At 34.5% G+C, this 17728-nt stretch overlaps 1 long non-coding RNA gene across 1 annotated transcript in view; it reads right to left on the reverse strand.

Moving 5' to 3' along the window:
* The window catches only part of LOC141424114 (uncharacterized), a 196962-nt gene that overhangs the window by 101456 nt on the left and 77778 nt on the right, over positions 1-17728 (reverse strand). Inside the window, exon 3 of the long non-coding RNA XR_012448981.1 lies at positions 17086-17216. This is a non-coding gene — a long non-coding RNA (uncharacterized lncRNA). The remainder of the gene's footprint in view (positions 1-17085; positions 17217-17728) is intronic.

Genomic DNA, 17728 nt, shown 5'->3' on the forward strand with positions numbered 1-17728 from the left:
GTGAATATGGTGGAATTATTTTGCATTCATATATTAAAACAGAAGAATGAAACTTGTTGAAATTGTTCTAAAAAGGGGAAAGGGAGAATGATGGGGGAGGTCAACCTAACCAAGATATATTGTAAGCACATATGTAAATTTCACAGTGTATTCCCTTGTACAGCTATTATATGCTAATAAAATAAGTTAAAAAAAATTCTCTTCACCAACAACTCAACATGTATTTCAAATTTTCATTTCATATCTAATAATTTCATTTATTGTCAGTCTTTTAAATATATTTATTTTCCTCACACATTTCTAAAACCTGGCAGGAAAGCAATTGGTGGGGATGATCCCAGGAATGATAAATTAGTTCCTGATAGCAAATTGCTTTCACACAAAGTAAGAATTTAACAGCTTGGAACAACTAGGGTGACATTTAATAATTTACCATTTCCAGTAGCCTATGTATTTCCATCTTGGCTTTCATGTATTAAGTGCTCTGAAAGCATATTCCTTAGGATCACCAGGGCATCGGGAAATAATAATTTACAGTATAACTGTAGCAACTTGACATTTTATAGGGACAAAATGTATAAGTTAATCACTGACATCATAATTCTTAATATATTTTAATGGAAGGAGCATTGAAAGTTTTCTGCAGATGTTTGTTTTTTCATAATTCTGAAAAAAAGAGCTTAGTTGCTCAAATTTAAAAATAAATTGACTTGTCTAGAAAAGTTTAAAAAACATGCCACATACACTAGGCTATCAGTCTATTAATGTGTGAAAGTGTGTCCTGAAGACACTGCTATAGGATGTGATAATTAACAATGCACAAAACTTGTTTTCCTCTAGCTCATAATCTAAGATGATGAAAAAACAATGTAAAATAACCAATTAAGAGAAAATTAGATTAAGTACATGACCACTTAACTAGGAAATAGAAGTCATTTTCTTCCTTTTCACTTATTTTAAGTTAGAACAAAATTTTCCTTCCTATTTATTTAAAGATATATAAATTTTTATGATAAAAACGATAGTGAGAATAATACTGATGACAGAGCTGGACCTACTAGTAAGCTTAATACAGTATGTGAGTGCAGCTGAAGTACTCTTCTGTTGTTTTTTCGTCCTGGCATTCTCCTCCCCTTGTTAGGAAAAAGCACCATTTGAATGCTAGATTCATCACAGGTTAATATATGTTTGCCAATTACCTGCCTCGTACAATTATCTCCCAGGTGTTTTCTTTATTTTTTTTATGGGGCTGGGATTTTAACTCAGAGCTTCACACTTGCAAAGCAGGCACTCTACCACTTGAGCCTCACTTTGTCAGTTCATTTTGCTCTGGTTAGTTTGCACCTGGGATCTCATGAACTATTTGTCCACTGAACTTGAACCATGATCCTCCCCATCTCAGCCTCTCAAGTAGCTAGGATTGCAGGTGCAAGCCATTGGCTCCCACTCCCCCATCTATTTTATTTCATGTATTAAGATATCATAAAAGGTTTCAGTTTTTGCTTAGGATGTAGAACACTGAAAAGAATGTCGCCTTCACGATGACACTAAGAAAAAGAAAAAGAGAAAATGCAAAATTCTTCTTGAATCCATTAGAGAATTGAGTTGGCAAGTACTAAAGTCATCTAAATTCCAGAAAGACAAGACCCTAAAAAAAGTGACAGACATACAAACTGTCTCACCTGTGATGAAAAATGGATGAAAGAAGCACCATGTTGGATGTAGGAAAAAAATCAGCTAAAATGTTAAAGAACTGCCAATGGCCAAATAATGGACTAGGTGTCGATTTTATGTATCAACTGACAAAAGAGAAGGTTTTGCTCATTCAGAAGCTGTTTCCTACAAACTTCTATGTTTACTCATGAGGAGGACTGGGATCAGGCCAGGAAAGTATTAGCACCACTGAGAGGCTAGTATGCAGAAGGTGGTTTGTATGGGACGGGAGAAATGCACAGGGTCCTATCTACTTCTTCTCCTTCCCCTCCTTCCCCAAACTGTTTTCTTCTATAAACCAAAATCCTTAAGCCATTGTGGAAAGGGCAGCAAAAGCTGGAGAACCGTGAAAGAATGAAAATTATCTATACATGGATCAAGGCAGGTAACTATCTTTGATTTAAAACCCTATGCTGATAGAAGAATATGCCTTTTTCTAGGACAGGGAGAATAAGCTCTGCCTACCAGTACACAAACAATATGAAGCAGAGATTGGCTGTCTTGTAAAGGTGGCCAAAAGATGAAAGGATGCTGGAAAAGCCGCACCCTGTGTATCAAGTACACACAGGCTGGAACAGAACAGCCTCTCATGTTCTCTATGAGCCTGGCATGGAGGCCAAGAACTATACTGCTGCTGCTTGGGGAGGGTGGGGCTGTGGAGAGAGAGAGGGATGAGTGAGGAAGAGAGAGAGAGAGAGAGAGAGACAGAGAGAGAGAGATTCTGTGGTAAGTAGACTTGAAACCTCTGAAAAAGCAATAATGAGCATGCAGTAGGTCAACAGAAATAATGACAACTGAAAGCAAAAGATAGAGGAATTAGGGAAAAAATTTAAAAGAACAGAAGAGCAGGGATCCATGAAAAATACTAGTCTACATGTCAGCAATTGAAGCCTCAGAAATGAAAGGGAGGTAAAACAAATCAGAGAAAATATTTAACAAGATAATTTCTAAGAATTTTCCACAAATGATGAAACACATAAAGCCAGAACATACCAAAAGACTTGTGATGGACAAGTGAGCCTTTAGTAACACTGGCAGAGGCGGGGGTGGGAGAAAGAATGGAGTGCACAGATAATATTAAAAATTTGTAACTAAGAAGAACATGAATGCAAATGGAGCAGAGTTTTGAAAATATCCACACTGTAGGCTTGCAACAGATAGTCTGCATCCTGGAAAAGGAAAAACTGTGGATCAGTAAAAAGAAGAGTGGTTGCTCGGGCTGATAGGTAGGGAAGCTGAGTAGGCAGAGCCCAGAGTATTTTAGGGAAGTGAAACTACTCTGTATGACATTACAGTGGTGGGTATACATCATTGTTCATTTGTCCAAACCCACATAGTGAACCAAAAGTAAACCTTAATGTAAATTATGGACTTTGAGTATAAATGATGTGACAGTGAAGGTTCATTAATTGTTAAAAAAAAAAAAAATGTACCAGTGTGATGGGAAAATGTTGAGAATGGGCTGTGCCCATGTGGGAAGAGAGGATTTCCAGGACATAGGAAACATCCAAAGCTTCTGCTCAATATTGCTGTGTATGTAAAGTGGCTAAAGTAATTATGTATGAGTATACGTACCATGAAATTATGCTGTTATATATACATTGTATATATAATAAAATATTTTTACACATATTTAAAATTATTCTGCCAATATGTTTGAAAATTCAGTTGCACAACTATGACTAAGCAATTGAAGAAGAAATAATAAAACAACAACTCTGTAGCTAGAAAGGTAAGATCATAGTAGTTGAAAAATCTTCACATAAAAATCATATTTAAATAGTTGTATAGGTAAAATTCTACCAGATGTTAAAATAGTATGCAATTCTAATCTTACATAAAGTTGTCAGAAATAAAAAAAAGAATATCTATTAACTCCTTTAATTGTACTTTGATACTAAAGTCAGAAAAAGGCAGACGAAAAAGGAAAGTTATAGACAAATATCACTTATTGACATAAATCATAAGTAATTTCTGACAAATTATACATCGTGATGACCAACTTAGTTTTGATACAGGAAAGTAAGGTTATCAGATCTCTGACAGCAGCATTCTCCCTGGCTATGCAGGTGAAAGAGCACCTGAGTACGTTGTCCAATAGTTTCAAAGTCAGTGTATGTGCAAAACTAGATTTAGGTCAGTCGAGGAGAAAAATGGTCCCAGGACAGTGCTGATGTCACCACAGCCACCACCCCAGTAACATGTGTTTTATTATATTAACAAATAAAAGGAGGAAAGGAAAATAATAAATCATCTTTCCTCATATGGAGAAAAAGTGCTTAATCAAAAAAGCAACCATTAAAACATCATTGCAAAGCAGGAATAAAAAAATTTGTATATATGACAAGAATTTACTAAAAACAACAAAGAAATGTCAAATTTAAAAGAAGCCTAAATAAAGTCCTTTTTGGTGTTACCTTGGAAAAATTTTTCTACAAGAATTTATTTTTCTACAAGAATTTTATTTTTTCTACAATAATATATAATGTATTAATGCATTATATATACCACTTTTATATTATAAAATATAAAAACTCAGGCATAATGCATAGATGCATATTCTCTTTTCTACTTTACTGTCAGACATGTATAAGAATATTCATTTCAGTATTCTTTAAGATAGTAAAGAGATTTTCTACTTGAAAGTCAATAATGTCCATGCAGCTAAACAAATTGCGATATAAACCTATTTAGTTCTAAGCCAGTCATGGTGGCAGAGGCCTGCAACGCCAAACACTTGGGAGGCTGAGAAAGGAAGATCATGACTTCAGGGCCAGTCTGAACTATATAGCAAGACACTGCCTCAAAAAATAACAATAAAACACACAAAAAAGATTTCTTAACTGGTGATGCTCTTGAACAAGGAAAGATAAGTCAGAAATGTTAAGTTGGAATATACAGAATATATTATGAACATCAAGAATTTTTATAAAGATACTCCTTCTTAGCTAAGAGGTCAGTACTTAAGTGCAATTTACTTTGCTCAATTAATTTACATGTAAGTTGCTGTTAATCAAAATTATTTATAATACTTTGTTAATACATTATAGGTATGCATTCCTTTGTAAATATGAGATATTTCTAATAAAACATGATCTAAAATGACATTAAAAACATTAGGAAAGATTAAAGCATGTTCCACACATGTTCTCCAACAGAGCCAACACTGTGCATAAAGCCAGCATTGCTCCTAGTAGGTAGAAGATTGCAGGACAAAGATTAGTGCTGTCTACATAATATGGCAGAGGTCTCTTGAACAAGGTGAACTTGTAATGTCAGAGTGCAAATTAGAAGCTGCTGATAACTGTGGGAAGAACATTCTAAGTCAAAGAAATCTCTGTGTAAAAAGTAATACTTAAAACATCAATATCACTTGTGAATTTGCCCTTATGGGAACATTATTTTCTTTCTGGACAGGATAAGTTTGGCAGGAGAATAAAGGTAAATTAAAATGATGAAGAAGAGAGACAAAAGGAAACTTAATGGTTATTTTTCAATTTTGGAACATTCAACTGTCTAGAATCTTTAGATAGGATCACTCTGACACACTAATAAAAATTAGAGAGAAAAAATTGTCAAGTATCCATAATAAGGAGAAAATCTCAAAGAATGAAGGGGCTCATTAAGTTATTGAACTCCTGGGCAATAGGACTCTGGGATTGAACTAAAAGAGAACTTGATTTCAGAAAGAAATCACATATTGGCTTTTGTACTTCATAGGAAATAGCCACGATCTTGACTGTGTGTTTTGACGTAATTCCTTGGATAACTAAAAGGCTGACAGCTTTGAAAGACGTCAAGAGCAAGAGTAGGAGTCTCTGTAGCTTGTCCAGACTCCTATACAAGAAATTCTCACACTTGGTTCATGTGATCTAATCCAAATAATTTATTAAACTTCAATGCATTGATGGCAGATTGAATGCTGCTTATAGCCATTAAAGAGCCTCTGTTGAATGGCACCAGAGTGTCCTGTGGCTCAAAAGCAAAGAATTCTGTCTTTGCCCAAGTCTGGGGTGTAGATGTCAACAGTGATTGAATACTAATGTAGCTTTACACATAAGAAAAACTGATTATGGATAGTGGCTTGTGATGAAGATTAGATCAAGGTAGAAAAGTGAAAAAGTGAATTTCCAAGGTTGAACATACTGTGATTAAATCTCTACATAATTTCATTTTGGCATGTGAGAGTTGCCAAGAATGAAAAAAGTTACATACTCAAATGCAAATAGAAAAGCATATTATACCAATCACCTTGCAGATGTAAGTTGATTAAATTAGTGCCATATTTAATTTTGGAAGTTTTTGGTTTTCCAAATGGCCCTTCAGATAATTGATACAGTGGAATAGAATAGCAAATCCAGGTCCTAAGTAAGACTTACCTAAATATTATCCTAATCTAAGATAATACAAAAACGATTACGACTCAAAATAGAAGCAATAATAACAGGGATACTATAAGCAGGATATTTAATGTGCCAGGGATGAGTTTGGCACACTTGCAGGCTTTGCCATTGGGGAAGAAAGTTCTGCTTCAGTAGAGTGTCAATCCATATTGAGCTATCGGGTCAATCGAATTTTCCCCAATGATGTACGTTTGGCCTTAATTCACCAAAACAACTGTGGAATGCACAGAATAAGGTCTGGAAATATAAAGACTGATCACATGGGTTAGGATTGGTAGGGACTTGGAAAATTAGTACAGCTCAAGGAATCTATGTTCTATTTCCTTTTTCTAAAGTTTAGAATGAGAATGTATAAAAGTGTCACCTCTGTTTTCAGGATTCTATCTTATGTCTGTTGTTAATGACATTTACCCCATAACCTGTACCAGATAGCAAAAAGTTAACCAAAGTCTATCTGCCAGGAATATGGATCATGATCTTACATCTTACTTCATAGATGACCTAACATCCGATAAAGGGATGGAGAATAACATGAGCCTATTAACACCCTCATCAATGTAGTTTTCAGTCTAAGAACATTCAAATTGTTGTCTCTTCTCGTGGTTTTCAATGGGACTAAGTTGAAGATGAATGAAAACAAGTCAAAACCAAACCAAACTATCTCTGCTTTCATGGATTGATAGAGTAAAAGTTAATGACAGAGTCATAGTAGATTTGCCAAAAACCCTATTGAAAAATTTCTCATTTCAATATGCAGTGTTCCTTTTAATATAACACAATACTAAGCTCGAAATTTAGACTTTCTTATGTAAATCCGGCTTATTCCACATAAATAAGACATGTAGCTTAAGCCAGTTATTGACCTATGAACTTTTGCCAGCCTTCTCTGGATTTATTGAATATGAAGTGAATACTGAATGACAGTACCAAGAAATGCATCATTTTACTTAAAGGATTACTAAGATTTGACATAATTTAATGATTTTGAATTTAGCTAGGGTATTGAAACTAAGGTTGGGCACTAAAAGACAATACACTTGTACAAGTGTATACTCTATAATCTTTGTCTTGATATAAAGACATTAGAAATGGAAGATTAATAGTTGAGCACTAACAGTGTCCCGAAGATTTGGTACAAATTGAAATAGCAATATGCATGACAATTGTGTACGTGTGCATCCCATGTCCTCTCCAGTCTAAGGACACTAGCTTCCTTCCTGTCCCAAAGCATATTAAACACAATTCAACTTTATGGTTCTACACCTATCATACTCTCTTTCTTGCTCAACTCCTCACCTCTTTCAGTTCTCTGCTCAGACACCTATCATTGAATCTTCCCAGAAGAGCACAGCAACCAAGCAAGCAGAAGCATCATTATCTCCATGACCACAACCACCACTGTCATCATCACCATCACTTCATAGTCATCGATCACCATCACCTCAGCACCAACCCTGCCCTCCACCATCACCACAGCCATTATCACTACCAAAGCTATCTGCCCTCACTACCAACTTCCTCTTAACTGTGCCTGCTACCATCTAACATATCAACCGCTGTTTCTTTCATTTCTGAATGACTTTAATTCATAGATGTATTTCCAGTCTCCGTGATACAGCATTTATAAAGTAGCCAGAAAATATTTATAGATTGAGTAAATGAATGATGGAAAATGTCTTTTTCTCTATATAAGAAGTCAATTTTGGCTTGGCACAGTCTGTAACCCCAGCTACTAAGGAGCTCAAAGAGGCCCTGGACAAAAACCAAGACCCTACCTGAAAAACAACCAAAGCAACAAAGGGCTAGGGGCATGACTCAAGTGGTAGAGCACCTGCCTGGCAAGCAGGAGACCCTGAATTCAAACTCCAGTACCACACACACACAAAAGCCAGCTTTTAAAATACTACCTTCTATAATCCATATGGACTCCATAATAATTCTGTAGTGTGAATCTGTCTAAACTCTCTCTTAAATCCATTTATTGTTTGTCACTTTTTGAAGTACTTTACTGAAATTTTATGGTCTACTTCATACTTCTTTGTAATTCATTTTCAAAGTTACCTGAGTTATTTTTATACTTTTATTTTATCAAGATGAAAGTAAGACTAATTTCCTATGACAACATGGGTGACACTGGAGGACATGGTGATAAATGAAATGAAATAGACACAGAAGGGCAAACTCTATAGGATCCCATTTATATGAGGATTATTTGTTTTCATTTGTGGTACTGGGGTTTGAACTCAGGGCTTTCACCTTGAGCCACTGCACCAGCCCTTGTTTGTGAAGGGTTTTTTGAGATAGAGTCTTGCAAACTATTTGCCAGGGCTGGCTTTGAACCTGAAATAGTCAAACGTGCAGAAGCAGAGAATAATAGTGATTGCTGGGAAGTGGGAGGAGGTAGAAATGGGAAACTTTTACTTAAAGGGTGTGAAGTTTCAGTTATATAAGCAGCATACTGCTTATATTATATTAGTGATACCATATTGTAAACTTAAAATTTTCCTTTTATGTCTAATTTGTTAATGTTTTTAAAATCCTGAGTAGATATTTAAATGTTTAAATCCTTTTGTTGCCTCTATTTAAGGAGCTTATTCTCTCTCTTTTATTAGTGCAGTGCATAATGTATATTTGTTTTTTGAGTATTAAGACAATCTTGAATTCTGGAAATAAAACTTAGACTTGACCTACACCTCTTTGCGTACATTACTGAGGAATTCGAATGCTGTTTTTCAGAATTTTTGCATATACATTTATAGTTGTTCTTAGCCCTTGCTAGAGTTTGGTATCAAGATTATGTTGGTATGAAACACAGCTAGAAGTATGTCCTCTACCATAACCTGAGAGATTATTTGTAAGATTTGTGTTAGTGTCATGAGAGAAGAAGATACTGCTAAATCTGTCTTTTGTGAAGATTTTAAATTATAATTGCAACTTCCTCACTATACATAGAGTTTATTCATATAATCCTTTTTCTCTTGGGGCAGATTGGAAAGCTTTGGCTTCCATTGTGTCTGTCACTCTTACCAACATTTTCAGTGTGTTGGCAGAATGTCACAGGAGGAACTGTTCACGTCTAGAAGCTCTTAGCATGTGCATGTCTCAATTCCAAGAAAAGAAAACAGAGGAAAGAGAAATTGTTCATATCTGTAGAGCTTCTACTCAAGTAACCATTTCATTTGATACTTGAAATTGTGATTTCCATTTTTTCTTGGTGCACTTTGCTGTTGGCTCATGAAATTTCTTAAACTTCATGAACCAATGTTTGGCTTTATTGATTTTTCTCTGCTCTGCATTTGCTTTCTAAATCACTGATCTCTGTTCCTAGTCTGATTCATTCCTATTTTCTTTAAGTTTAATTTACTATTTAATACCTCATCCTTAAAATCAATGATTAAAGAATGGATTGTCAGCCTTTTAAATGATATATGTCTAACGAATATACATTTGGCTCTAGGTACTGTTTTAGTTAACTTTTACAAGTAAATATGTGTCACAATTTTATTGACACTTAGTTGAAAATAGTTCCTGGGTTTTTTTGTGATATTAAAAAATCATGGGTTGGCTGAGCATAGTGGCTCATATCTGAAATCCCAACTACTCAGGAGGTAGTATTTGGGAGGACAGCAGTTCAATATCAGTCCTAGCAAAAAGTTAGTGAGAGCCTCTCAAATAACAAACCAGGTGTGGTGGTGCATGCCTGTCATCTCAGCTATTCAGCAAGCAAAATGAAGAATGGAAGTCCAGGGCAAACTAGGCAAAAATGTCAGACCTATTTGAAAAAACACCTAAAGCAAAAAAGGGCCGGACTCTAGTGGTGGACCACACGCCTACCAATCACAAGACTCTGAGCTTAAGCTACAATAGTGCCAGAAAAAAAAGAAAGAAAAATGTCATGGTTTGTTTAGAAGTGTGTTTCTTCATTTGCTAATATTTGGGTATTTTTATGTTATAATTTTGTTATTGATTTCTTACCCAAAATCATTGAAGTTAGAGAAAATATTCTTTATGATTCTGGTCATTGGAAATGTGCTCACACCTCTCTATCTCCAAATATGTGGCCAATATTTTAAAAGCATCTGTGAGCTTTATTCATCTTTTACTGGGTAAAAATTAACCCATGGGTTATGTATAACATATTTAAGAAAAATGTTTCTCTTTACTTTTGATTATAAAGGCGTCAAGGTGAAAGACAAATAAATATGGATTTAAAAGTAAATTAGAAATGAGATAGGCAACAGCTTACTCTTTTTTATTAATGCCATAATTTGTGAAAATCAGAGCAGAAGAACTCTGAGAGAAAAACTTGGGAAATATATTTACCTAAGTATGTTGTGCAAAGCGTCACACTTAGTATTGAATTTGGTGTTTTCTGTATTAGGCACGCTCTTCAGAGTTGCCTCTTACAAAAGAATTCTAGTGCTGATTGTAGACAGAATAATTTATCGTTAGCCCAAATCATTGGCTCAGTGACATGAGAAAAATCATTATGACTGTAGTGTCAGTGTTGTTTTGAGGATGTATCTAACTAGAAAAAAAGGAAGAAGAAAAAGAGAATAGAGACCAGAAAAAAGCAGCCCCAGGCTGTGAGAAACAGAGTCAGAGCAATTAGATTGCAGATTCAAGCTACATGAACTTATTCAGACAGTTAAAATTTCCCAGCTTTAATTTTATCATTTTAAAATCAAAAGAATTGCCAGGCATAGTGGTACACACCCCTAATCCCAGCATTGAGGCAGCAGAGACAGAAGAATCAAGAGTTCAACGCCAGCCTGGGCTGCAGAGCAAGTTCCAGGCCAATCTTGGCTACCTAGTGACCCTGTTTTAAAACAAATATAAAACCAAAAAATAATAAAATAAGTCATTAACCTTATACCTTTGTTGTGAAGATTGTAGCAGAGTTACCAATACACCCAAAAAAATATTGTAAGAGAATATAGACATGACAACTTAGACAGACACAAAAAGGGTTAGAGATAGCCTAATTTTGAAGTGAATAAAGAAAATACAGTGGGTGTGGGGGGGGCCCAAACAATGTATGTAAGCATAAAAATGACAAAATTTAAAAAAATGGCAATTGTATAAATTTAAATGTATCACTATAATGAATTCAGGTCCACTGAAAACATTAGAAAGTTAAATATTTTGTTTTTCCTATGAAAATTATGGAAATAATAGTTCATTGCCAAAAGGATATTACTTTAAGTGAAATGTCTGTGACCACTGAAACAGAACTTGAGTTTTATCTGCATGTTATTTCTATATTTGCACTATTCTACAGTTTTCTGCCTATGTAAATAAATTTGATGCTTTAAAAATTGGTTGGATGAATCAAATGATAGGAAAATAGTGACCAGGAGCCAACATCAAGCTGAAGAAACAAGGACCCATAAACTCCATATAAAATGGAACCATGTGTAAGAAGGATTCAATGGGTCTGTACAAGAACAGTAAAAACACGATGGGTGTAGATAAAATCAACAAGATCTAACTTTTAAAATCAGCACAAGAAAAACATAGCAAAAGTATCTGATTTTATTAAGAGGGAATTCAATTTTAATCAAAGTTAAAAATACAAGTCATTATAATCTTGAGACAGTAGAGTTGACTCTGTAAGAAATTGGCTAGTGCTTCCAAAGAGCTTCATCATTTTAAAAGCATAAAAATATTTGTCTTGGGCTAGGGTAAGATTATAGGGATATCAAAATTCAAAGAAGGAAGCCAAATGCTTTTTGAGGGTCAGGAAGTTTGGGAGTCAAAAATTCACATGTTTTCTTTTGCTCATAAGAAATGAAATGTGTTCTTTTATTTTTCTTCCCATCTAATATAGCAATACGGCAATTTCTGTCAATCAAGGAAGGTAAATATTTGGTTTGCTTTGAGTAAGTTTTTCTCTTTGTGTTTCTTTTTTATGAGTCACAATGTTTTCCATTTTTCTGAGACACTGGAAACATTTCACTGCATTTTTCATCTCCAACTTTTAGCTCTAAATTCTGTTTTGTTAAATTTCATGTATTGTGTCTAAAGTTCATTTCTTTTCTGATATTCCAAAGAAATATAGTGATGTCCTCTTCACTGCCTTCAGTGAAAGTTAGGTCCCCTGTCCTCAGGGCATCTGTAGAGATGACTCTGCCTCTACACTGCCCAGGATTTTCAAAATGTTCAACAGATCACGGTTTCTCAAAAAACTTATTCTTACTGAACTTCTTCCAAATGTTTTCCTATGTTTCTTAAGTTTCCAATCAAAACTCTTGCATCTAAGTTTACCTCATTTTGTTTAATGTGTCTATTTCTCTTAACACAAGCTGTAAAATTGATAGTATGTGGTTGTGTAATTTTACTCAATCACACAAAATTATTTTCAAAACTCAGTATTTATGGAGTATCTAGAGAATCTACAGTAGCTAAATAAGTGCATTGTCATTTTATCTATGCTAAGGAACTAGAACAACCAGAAGTTTAGCAGGAGGCAAGGCAAATGTTTAAATAATTAAAAGTTTTCTCAATAATTCAAGATTAAGCACTCTTCTTAGAAGACAACTTGACATTCTTCTTGAACCATCTGTGTAAGTATAAAACAACTTTTAGATAAAACAACTTTTTAGCTTTTAAAAATAATAAAGAATTAGGCTTTTTCCTAAATTAATAAAATATACTAGTAACAATATCTACTTGTAGCACTTAACTGAACTACAGTCCAAAGACGCAAATAATAATATTCTTCTCAAGAAAATGCATCCTCTTTGTTTTTAAATAATCACTGAAATGTGGCTTTGAAGCCAGTCATAAATACACCCATTGCCAGGCTTCTTTACTACCATTCTTTTCCAGATTTTAGTTTTCTTTCTAAGGTATATTTATTATGATAACTGGCTGCCTCCAGATGTGATCTCTACCCCTGTGAAAGGACAATTATGTGGAAAGCATGAGTCTAAGTCAGTATTTCTGAGTAGATTTTTAGAAGTAATTGGTGAAGGTGTTCAGGGAATGGAAAAGGAGAGAGAAGAAAAGAAGAATATTTCAAACACTTCATTAAGTGAAACAAACAAGATAGGAAATGTTCTTTGTCTCAGAAGATCTCTTTGAGAGTTATGGAGACTGATTTATGCAAATTTTACAATAATTTCTGAAACAATCAGGTCATCATAAGGATCATTTCTGTTCATCTATTCTGTTCTATAGCTGGAGAGCCCAATTAAGGGATACATAGATATTTTTCCTGTGCAAGGTGGACAGAGTAACCAAAAAGCGCAGGAAAACCTCCCTTGGTGCCTTTTAAAGGCATTTGCAAATGCCAGCCTCCGTGACGCAGTGGTCGGTATGGAAGGAACAGAATCTAGGATTTAAAATGGTACCCATGTCAAACACTTTACCAAAATAAGGTTTTACTTTGTTTTGCTCATCCTCTAATTCAATACAGAATTTAATGTCTTAATTAAATTAAACTTTATACTAAGCAGTTAAATTTTTTTCTAAATCTTGTACTGTATACACCAGGTTTTATATGTTTGATGTGAACTGATTCTAAACAAATTGAAATATTGTCAAAACATTACCAATAACAATTACAAGAGAAACAGTTATGTTTAAAAATAATAAATCATTATTTATTAAGAAAAAAATCATAGCATTAATCTCAGCAGGAGGAAATTGTTCAGCTAAGTATGTGGGTGTTTAATAAAAATATTTGACATTAAAGGACTATATAACCTTGCAATTATTTCCATTCCATGGATTGAAGTTGATGTCACATGATTTTATTTTTCAATAATTAAAGAAACATCAGTGTGTGACTCTTCAAACTAAGAAACTTGTAGCATCAAGTTTGCAAATAGCAAACACATAGCAAATATGCATTGTGCTTTAACTCCCAAAATAGTTACTGTTCATCACAAAGCTAATTAAGACTAAAAGTTTGGTACAGTCAATATTATAACTAGCGTCTATTTTATACACATTAATTTACATGTAAAAGTGATTATAATATGCTTAGCCTTATTGTTTTCAAGCATTTGTTTCAAGCAATAGTTAAATGATACTAACAGCTATAGTTTGTTTCTCTCAATGTTTTAATTTCGTGTTTTATTTCTTTCACAGAATGCAGTTGTGAAAAGTACATTCTCAAAATGTACCTAACATTGTGCCAAAACTGCAACTATGAAATAAAAATACCTTTCATAAGACACATTGAACAATTGACTCTTTTAAGATCAGGGGTTCGCATGTATGGTGGTAACCTTCTTTCTTTTTAAATCGGCAGTACTGGAGTTTGACCTCAAGACCTTGTACTTGCTAGGAAGGTTCTCTACCATGTGAGCCACACCTCCAGGTAACTGATTTCTTTATTTTTCTTTCTTTCTTTCTTTTTTACAAAGTACATTCACCGATTTTGTATATATTAAGTCCAGCCAATAAAATATACATGCATTGTTTCCTACTTATTTTAATATTATATGCATCTTTCCTTCCATATACCCTCCAAATTAGTGTCATTAGTAAGAAGCAGCACCCCAGCAATCATTGCACTCTACCATGGTAATTGGTTGTACTGAATGGTAGTGGAAAGAAGGGAAAGCCAAAGGAGGCCTGCAACCAGCAGCTGGATACCCAGGCAAGAGGCACTAGGGGTGATGTCAGCTGCGTCTCACAGCTTTGGGCACGTTGGTGTGCTGTGTCCACTTTCATCTAAGAATACATTCTCAACCTAGGCCAAAGTGACAGGAGGCAAACTAAGATTTTTTTCCTGAATGTTACAAGAAGCAAGTCCAGCATGTAGTCTATACTCAAACAAAATTCACATAGAACTAAGATATTAAATTGGGACCATTTTCCAGTTGTGGGGTTATTGTCTGCATAGATATTGCTTAACTAGCGAGAAGATCATTTGTGTACTATTATACACATCTGAAAAAAATTGTAATAATTCTGTCTGTCATGAAGGGTTAGTAAAGCTATGATGAACACACACTGGACAGAAAGAGCTCAGAAATTTAAGTGACTGTTCTCAAACTGTTCCTTCTGGGGGAAAATATTTTATAAAAGGAATTGGTGAAAAATTATAAAGCATCTGAGAAAAAATTAATAGAAGAGCTATGATCTTAAACTTACCCAAAAACAATTTATAATAAACATTTATAAATTGGATTTTAAGAAAATGTACATCAAATATACCATTTGTAGACCGAAAAACATGAAATTCATATGGGGAAGGGAAGCTTTACAGTCAGTGAAGTTGACAAAAGACTCATTTATAGTGTGTCTATGTGTGTGTGAGAGGATGCATAATTTTCCAATCCATAACGTATACTAAATTTCCAGCAGAATGGCCAGCATTGGAAAGACAAATAACAAATGCTACAAATATCAAGAACTGAAAAAGATATTACAAGTGTTTGTTATTTTCTTTTACAGCACACCACTTTGTTAATTGCTTGACAATATATATTACAGATAAAGGTGATCATTACCTATGACCTGTCAATTTTACTCGGAGAATTATTTCCAATAGAAACACGTTTACATTTTCATTGGAGAATATAGCAGCTAAATTGGGCATGAAGACACATGCCTGCAATCCTAGGTACTTGAGAGTTGGAGACAGGAGGAACATAATTGAGGCCAGCCTTGGCAAAGTTAGACCCCATCTCAAAAACAAAATAGAAACAAAAGGGCTGAGGACACAGCTCAAGTAACAGAGTACTTACCTAGCAAGTGTTTAATCCCCATTACAAAAAAAATAATTACCAACTTTTTTGGTAACAATGAAAAATTGTCAAATGTCATCAATGGACTTCCAACTGTCCATCATCCTTATAATGTCTAAATTAAAGTGTGTTCACACAGATCATGTGAAGCCATCAGTACCCTCATACTAAAACTGCACAAATCAGTACAAAAAAAGAAAAGACAGACCAATGTCTCATGACCTTAGACACAAAAATCCTCAACAAAATATTAGCAAATTGAACCTAGCAATGTTTAAAGAAGAATTACATACCATGGCCACGTTGTAGTTTTTCCAGTTGTGTAATATTGGTTCAGTATTCAAAAATTCATCAGTGTAATCTACCATTATCAACCAAGGGGGAAAAGTATGGTTTTATTAACTGGCTTTGAAGTTGGAATCCCATTCCTGAATAGCAGGGCATGATCTTAAGTTGATAAAGAAAACTACAAAAATCTGAATTTATAAAAAAGTTACTCCTAATAGAGAGACTGGATGCTTTTTGCTTTTCCTTAAGGCTGGTAAGGAAAGTCTGCTACCATCACTTTATTCAGCATAGTCCTAGAAGGTCTACCAACATAGAATCTAGTGAAGGAAACTTAAGGCATGTATGTAAAAAAGAAATAAAATTAGTAGTATCTATTTGTAGGCAGTATGACAACCAATATAGAAAATCCCAAAGAAGCTAAAAAAAAAGACCTAACAACCCCTACTCCAAGAAATAATAAAGTCACAGTATGCAAGATCAAAAAATGAATCAACTTGCCTATACTAATAATGAACTTGAGGAAACAGAACTTAAAATATAATATCATTTATAATTGTTCTAAAACAAAACATTTAGCCATATGTACATTACCTATATGCTGACAATTACTAAGTGCTGATGACAAAATACTTATCAGACAAAACAATTTGTATCTACATTATATAAAACACATTCGAAACACAACAAGGAAAATGAACCATCCATGACGAAAATAGACATTAGCCACTGAAAAAGAAAGAGCATGGCAGGAAGCACATGAAATACTGTCCAACACTATCAGCAAAATATTAAAGCACAATATGGTCTCTATCAAAATAGCTAAGATTAAAAAAAAAAAAACTGTGAAAACGCCAAATTCCAGTAATGACGTAAAGAAATAGAATCACTGATGCACTGATAGTAGGATATGAAGTGATACAGCTACTCCATAACACAGCTGTACAGGTTCTGGAAGATCAAGAAGAAACACCACTTACCATATGCTTTGCAGTCCTGCTCAAAGATCACACAAAGTCTTGTACATAAATGTTCATCGTAACACAGCACTGGGAGCGATTCAAATGTCCTTCCATGCATGGATTCTGAAGCAAACACTGCAGTAGAAATGCTGCAGGTAAATAAGAGGAAAAAACTTGACCATGAAAGAGCTTGGACAAATCTCAAGAAAATTATGCCGAGTAAAAGATAGAAATCTTAAAAGTTACCTGTCACACAGTGATATTTATGCAATGTGCTTGGAGTGATGAAATTATGCAAGTAATAAATTAGTGGTTCTCAGGGGTTAGTATGGGATGGGAGGGTGGGAGAAATTCTATGGGAGGTGAGTGAGCCATCAAAGCAGGAGGGTCTTCACGAGGGTGAAATTGTTCTGAACGTTAACTGTGGAGATAGTTACATGAATACAGATGTGATAACACTGCAAAGACTTACACACACGAGTGATGAAAATGTGAACTCCGAATAAGGTCTGTGGATTCTGACAGTGTTACATACCCCAGTGCTGATACTTATTTCTATAACATGATCTTCTCTAGTTTGTCGTATTAAACACAAACTATTCATACTTTGATTCATATTTTAACCCATGAGATTCCTTTGCCCCTTGTCTCTCTACTTCTT

This window comes from Castor canadensis, chromosome 6, assembly GCF_047511655.1.
Source record: "Castor canadensis chromosome 6, mCasCan1.hap1v2, whole genome shotgun sequence".
NCBI classification, from domain to species: Eukaryota; Metazoa; Chordata; class Mammalia; order Rodentia; family Castoridae; genus Castor; species Castor canadensis.